The sequence below is a fragment of the Cryptomeria japonica genome, chromosome 8, assembly GCF_030272615.1.
Source record: "Cryptomeria japonica chromosome 8, Sugi_1.0, whole genome shotgun sequence".
Lineage (NCBI taxonomy): Eukaryota > Viridiplantae > Streptophyta > Pinopsida > Cupressales > Cupressaceae > Cryptomeria > Cryptomeria japonica.
In genome coordinates, this window is record NC_081412.1 from 118,455,027 (window position 1) to 118,461,362 (window position 6,336).

The following is a 6,336-nucleotide window of genomic DNA, read 5'->3' on the forward strand; positions in this document are numbered from 1 at the left end:
AAAAGGTATATATCCACTCTCCCATATTCATGTTTTGGATAAAAATTATTTGATGGTGAATTTCACTCTTGATGGAGCTACTACTCTTAGGAAGGATCTTGATATTTATATTAGTATGTTTGGTCAACTCTTGAATAAAAATGAGTCTCTATTTTTTTTTGATCGATAAAGGCAGAGCCAAAATATTTATATTAATAATAAAAAGTTGTTTTATTACAAAATTTAAACAAAAAAGGTCGTTGCTGACTAGGATGACTAATCTTATTTTCATCATTAGATATTTTCAGTTCAACATGATCTTAACTATTATCTAGAACATCATCAACTGTAAAAAATTACATATAATAGCTCAACCTAGAGGGTTCCAAGCAACAAACCATAACTTAATCATATAGTTATAGATACAATGATATGGAAAAATAAAAAACCTCAAATAGAGACTAAAATTTCCAAAACTGGCTTGATCCACCTTGAAAAAATGGTAGGGCCCAATCAGCTATCCAGCCAAAAATGAAGCCATCCTAGAAAATTGTGACAATTCCGGACCTAGGGTAGAATGAGTCTCCTTTGGGACCTTCCTTTCTTTCTTTCTTTCTTTTAACTTCCTACAATTCTCCCTCTTGGGAGGGATCCTCCCGTGTTGAGAAAAGGGAAACCCCTGAAAGTCCCATGCTCAACACCCCATCTTTGATGGTGTCCTCACTCTTTCTTGAAGAACTTGTCCCGGTTCTAGCCTTTGGGCTCAATACTTCTTGTCGATTTGTTTCTGTAACTCTTCTAGGGTTTGTAGGTGAGGATTTTGGCAACTGTTTATCCATTTTGCCTTTGCCAATTTCCTAGTTCAAGGCATTTAAATATGATTTCTCCTATCCATCCAAAGAATATTCATTGTCTATAATCAATTTTTAGATCTTCCCTACATCCTTCTCCACCGAATAATGATGAAGGGAGACATCACTCCACCAAGAAGCCCTCCAATTGTTATTCTTCTTCTCACATTTGGCTGCCACATGCCCAGTTTGGAAGCATTTCCAACATCTAAAAGGGATACCTTCATAATCTATTCACTGCACCCAAGTCCCATTTATAGATTTTAAAATGAGTTTTGCAGGTGGGATCTTGGATGAATCCATTTCCACTAAGATTTGTGCATTGTTGGACACAATGAATCATTGAGAGGGGGGTGAATCAGTGATTTAACAATTTTTACTTAATCAGAACTATACCAGTTCAATATGAAATAAATAAAATCCAAACCAATTACCAAGACAATGCAAACAAGGTGTGTAGGAGAAATATCTAAAAGATTAATACAACACACACATGAAGATGCAACACATAACACCAAATGTACAAGGAAAACCCTCGGTGAGAATAACTGCTAGAGATCTTTTGCTCCAATCCAACCTCACAATGAAAAGATCTGATTTCAAATTTTAGACCACCAAGCCCTGAATTATGAGCACCAAATCAAAGGAGCACCAACCCCTACACAATTAATAGGCTATAACCTAAAGGAGCTACAACCCCTGCACTAAGAATCTACTTAGTGAAAACAATATGAAAATTCAGATACACAAAATAGAGCACTGTTGCAAATGAGGTTTTGCAACCCTTCAATACTCTGCTCTGTCGATTTCAATCTTACTAGTTTGTGATCACTCCACACAAACTGCAACTGAACATATTTGTTGAGTCTTCTCTCCCTCTTTCTGCTAAATTCAACTTACTCTTGATCTCACTTTATTAAGTTCTATCTCAGCCGGTTTTTCACCTCTACATTCTGTACTCTCTACCGGTTTGTTCCTTACACCGGTTTACCCTACTTCTCCTTATGGGTAAAATCTTCAGTCACAAACACTTCAGATGTTTTTCTCTTTGGATCTCAACAATTTCACTCTATACTTTATACTTCAGCAATGACCACTATCTGTCTTAGGTCGCCATATTTAAACTGAAGCTTTCCCATCAAGAACCAATTCAAACAGAGGGAAACTAGGGTTTCTCTCCACTGATCAAATCTTCATCAAATCTAATCTGATCTGCCTTGGATAGCTCACCTGCTTTGGAAAAATAGCAAATGTAACCTTGATTTTTAGCCTTGAAACCAGTTGACACATTTATGATCCAGTTATTTCTTGTTTGAGGTCATCCTACAATCTGATTTCATGCTTTGATGATGATTCCAACAACCATGTGATATTCCTCTATCGTCCATCCTTCATCGAGCCGCAAACACCTACAAACAATCCATGCTTTTTCCAATCACATTAAATGTCGACCTGTCACACCTACCACACAGTAACGATGCACACATTGACTTCTTCCTTTTTACCAACTAGCATCCACCTATCAAACATGTCGGCAATTGACCCACTGACATTGAGTTGGTTCATGCTCATTCATTCAACAAATACTCATACGGGCACAAACCTTTACCTATAAAACATTCTCCTGCTGCTATCCGGCAACATATTACAATACACCGGTAGCTCAACTTCACCTCCAGTGGTTTGTGATCTCTTTGACACTCTGCCTCTTCCTCACAAATGTTATCACAAACAAACATTCATCCTACATACCAGTTACAACTTGTCATGCCAACACACAACTTCATATCACCTCTTACCGGTGATGTCACTAACAATCTCAATACCTTCTTGTCTTCCATGCCTTCATACCAGTTTTGTCTTCCACCATACCAGTTGACATGCCTTCATGTTAATCTTCCTTATGTTGGGTACACCCTTCTGCATACTGGTAGACACTTAGTTGACATCAGTTGACCATACCAACAATCTCCTACTCACCAGTTGACATCAATGATAACTCTATGCCAACATGCATAAGTGGTATGAAGATAGTCCAAGGAGACCTTATCCTAAACTCTCTAAAGAATCACCTACAACTTTAAAGTAAGATTCAAGCCAAAATTGAAGTGGTAAATTAGGAAGTCTTACCCAAATCAGAGTCTGATCAAATGATTTAGCAATTGGGCTAAATGCTTGATACCAAAGTTTGAGCAGTAGACTATGTTTCTCCTCCCAACTCCAGAGTGAAGTGTAGAAGACTTTATTCCTATCTTCCACCTTGTCAAAGATAACCACAAAGAATCCTTGAGCTCTTGGGTAGATCTGCACATTACCCTCCATAACACATCCCTAGGTCTCTAAAATCCACTTGTGAAGATCCCCAAGACTTGGCCAAAATCCTTGAAACCTCCCTATCAAACCCCTTTTAGCAAAATATTTTTCATTTTAAAAAATCTCCTTGGTTTTATCTGCATACAAATTTTATTATTGCCCTAGTAGTAACATCCTGTTCCCCACACCCACGAGCGTCCCTATTGTGGGAACCCCCAAAACCAGAGGCCAATCAATTATCCCTCTAAACTTTTTCCTCATTTCTCAAGGGTGATGCCAACAGCTTTTGGGCCTCATTTTTCTATTTGTAAAAGCCCCCCTTCACAAAGCCACCTCTTTGCACCACTCCAACTACCACAATATGTCGCTGCCTAGAAGAGGGCAACAGAGTCAAAGGGCCACCACCATCCTTGGCACGAGAAACAGAGGGCACATTCAAATTCGGCAAGGCGGAAGAGCCATTGGGGAGAGGCATCATTGATGGTACTAGTATTTTCTTATGAGAGGCTTCCTAATATTCTTTTTTCATACTAATCCATCTTTAGGAATAAATTACTAATATTCTTCATTTCTTATTTGCTTCCTCTAAATTTATATATTTGGGTATCTCTATTTCTCCTAATTGTATTGAGAAAAAAAGGTTGGAATGTTATATTGGGTTCTATTTAACATCACAATCACTATACACATACCTCTATTTGGTTGGCCATACAATCCTTATTAAAGTTGGGTTTCAAGATCTCTTGGTTTATAAATTATGTTTTTTGCTAATCTAAATGGCATTATCCATTATTTAGACCATAAAATGATAATGTTTATTTGGATATAACATTCATAGGGATAAAAAAAAGAAAGAGTGAAATTTGGATAATTGGGATAATGTTTGTTAGCCTAAAGAGAGATGTCTTAGGTATGAGATCTTCCATAGATATCAGTATAGCTCTTGCTACCAATTTACATTGTAAACTCAAGCATTTGAATATGAATAATTATAGTTCCATCCCTAGGATAGTGATGTTGGATAGAGGCTCTTAGATATGAAAAACTATGAAATTGGATGGTAATATAATTAATATGGTCTTTATTAGATTGTAGGGAAAGGAAACCTTTCTCTTTTATTGGATGAAGCATGGGATGGGATTAGCATACCTCTTTTTGTGGAGTTCTCTAATCTCTTGTAAGTAAATATAAATATATTAAAGTTGGTTAGATTTATGTTTTTAGTATACATTTATTACATGTACTAGATTAAAACTAATTTGGAACACCAAGACATTAGGTGATGAATACTAAGAGGGGGGGTGAATTAGTATACCCAAAAACTTAAACAAACTCTTAAGCAGTTTAACTGCAGACCAGTGTAGCAAATTAAACAATAAACCAGTTAAAACACAAACAAGCCAGATATAAAATAAAGCATTCACCCACAGAAGCACAATCACCATAACACAAGATGTTTTGATGTGGAAAACCAAGTGGGAAAAAACCATGGTGAGTAAATATCACAAGTCAACTATCTACAGAATAGTAACCAGACCGGTTAAGGTCAGACTAGTTAAGGCCTTACAACGTTCTTCACTAGAACAGATCTTGTTAGGAATCCAGATCTCTTTTAGGAGATAAGTCCTGTTAAAGACTACCCTATTAGAGGATTTCAGATCCACAATCGTAAACCACCTTGTTAGAGGATTTACAATAGGATTGGCTGGGCCTACCCGGTTAAGGGTTTCAAACTTGTCTAATATATTAGTAATCAACAAGTGAATGATCTAGACAATAGCACAAAATGCTTGACTAGATCCTTGACAACTCCCTGTTAATGCAATCCATCATTACTCCAGTCTTCTATATTTTGCACTCTCAATCTCAATCATGAGATACCTTTTCTCGCACAGACCTAATCTTCTCTCCAACACTCGCACACATCTACTACACTAAAACCCTAGACATGATGTCCTCATATAGGAACTTGATTTTATGTCAGTCCAATAATATTAGACTACAATTTCCTAGGTACAGTGCATCTAGACACATTTGGTAACATGACATAGAAACACCACCAAAGTGTTGGTGGATGATAACTCATCACACATTATAATTATACTGGTTTAACACAATATACTAATTACCGATTAACAAATGAAGACTAGACAACTGGAACATAGTGTTTAGATCAAAAGATTAACTACCGCTTAGGGCCTTCATTCCGCTTGAGGTCTTCATACTGCTTGGGGTCTTTTGTCATGCTTTGATCGGTAAGCATCTTCTGCAAAACACTGATAGTATTCAACAAACAAAGACTATACATTTAATGTCATACAATACTAGTTGAGAATAACTCATACATCAAATAAGTGTGTGTCCATCAATGACAATCAGAACTAAACATCATCAAAATACCAACAATCTCCACCTTTGGCATTGATGGAAACACTTTGGAAAATTTTGACATCTAAGTGCTACAAAACAAAAACAGATGCCACAATCAAAATTATTCCCCCTAAGCATATACACTACTCCCTTTGCAAAAATTAAAAGTATGTGCATGAAATTTAAATACTCGCCAAAATTTTAATATACACTACCCCCCCTTTGCCAACAATGACAAAGTAATGCAAAATATTCCCATTTTGCATAATATGAAAACAAAGTATATGTTCATTACAATAAAGAGTAAAACTTCTCAAAAAGAGATTTAAAGTTTTGCATAAAATTCTTCATATCTGAAGACCATGACTCAAGAAGTGAGGCAGCAATTTCACTCCCGGTCTTCATCTGGAAGGGTAATTCTTCCATTGCATTGATGTTGCTCATCTCTTGTGTTGTAGTAATAGCCTCCAAGTTCAGGAAGCACTTCTGAAGAACCTGCAATTTTGGTAGTAGAAGCAGCTGGAGCTCCTGCAGATCTCGAGTCTGATTGCAGATCTTTGAGTCAAGCTTTGCAATTTGATGTTGGTGAGTATGAACAATCTGTCCATATACCATGAATAGATCATAGAGAAGTTTGAAGTTGCTGATATACTTCTATAACTCTGATTAGAGTTGAGTCTTCTGTTTCAGAGCATCTTCACAAAAGTGGTGAGGTTGGCAGATTTTACTCAAGAGTAGGTTACCTTCACCCATAACTGAACTTATATCATGTTTTTGCTTAAGCAGTTTTGTCCTGTCTTCATCCATTTGCTTTACTAAAGGA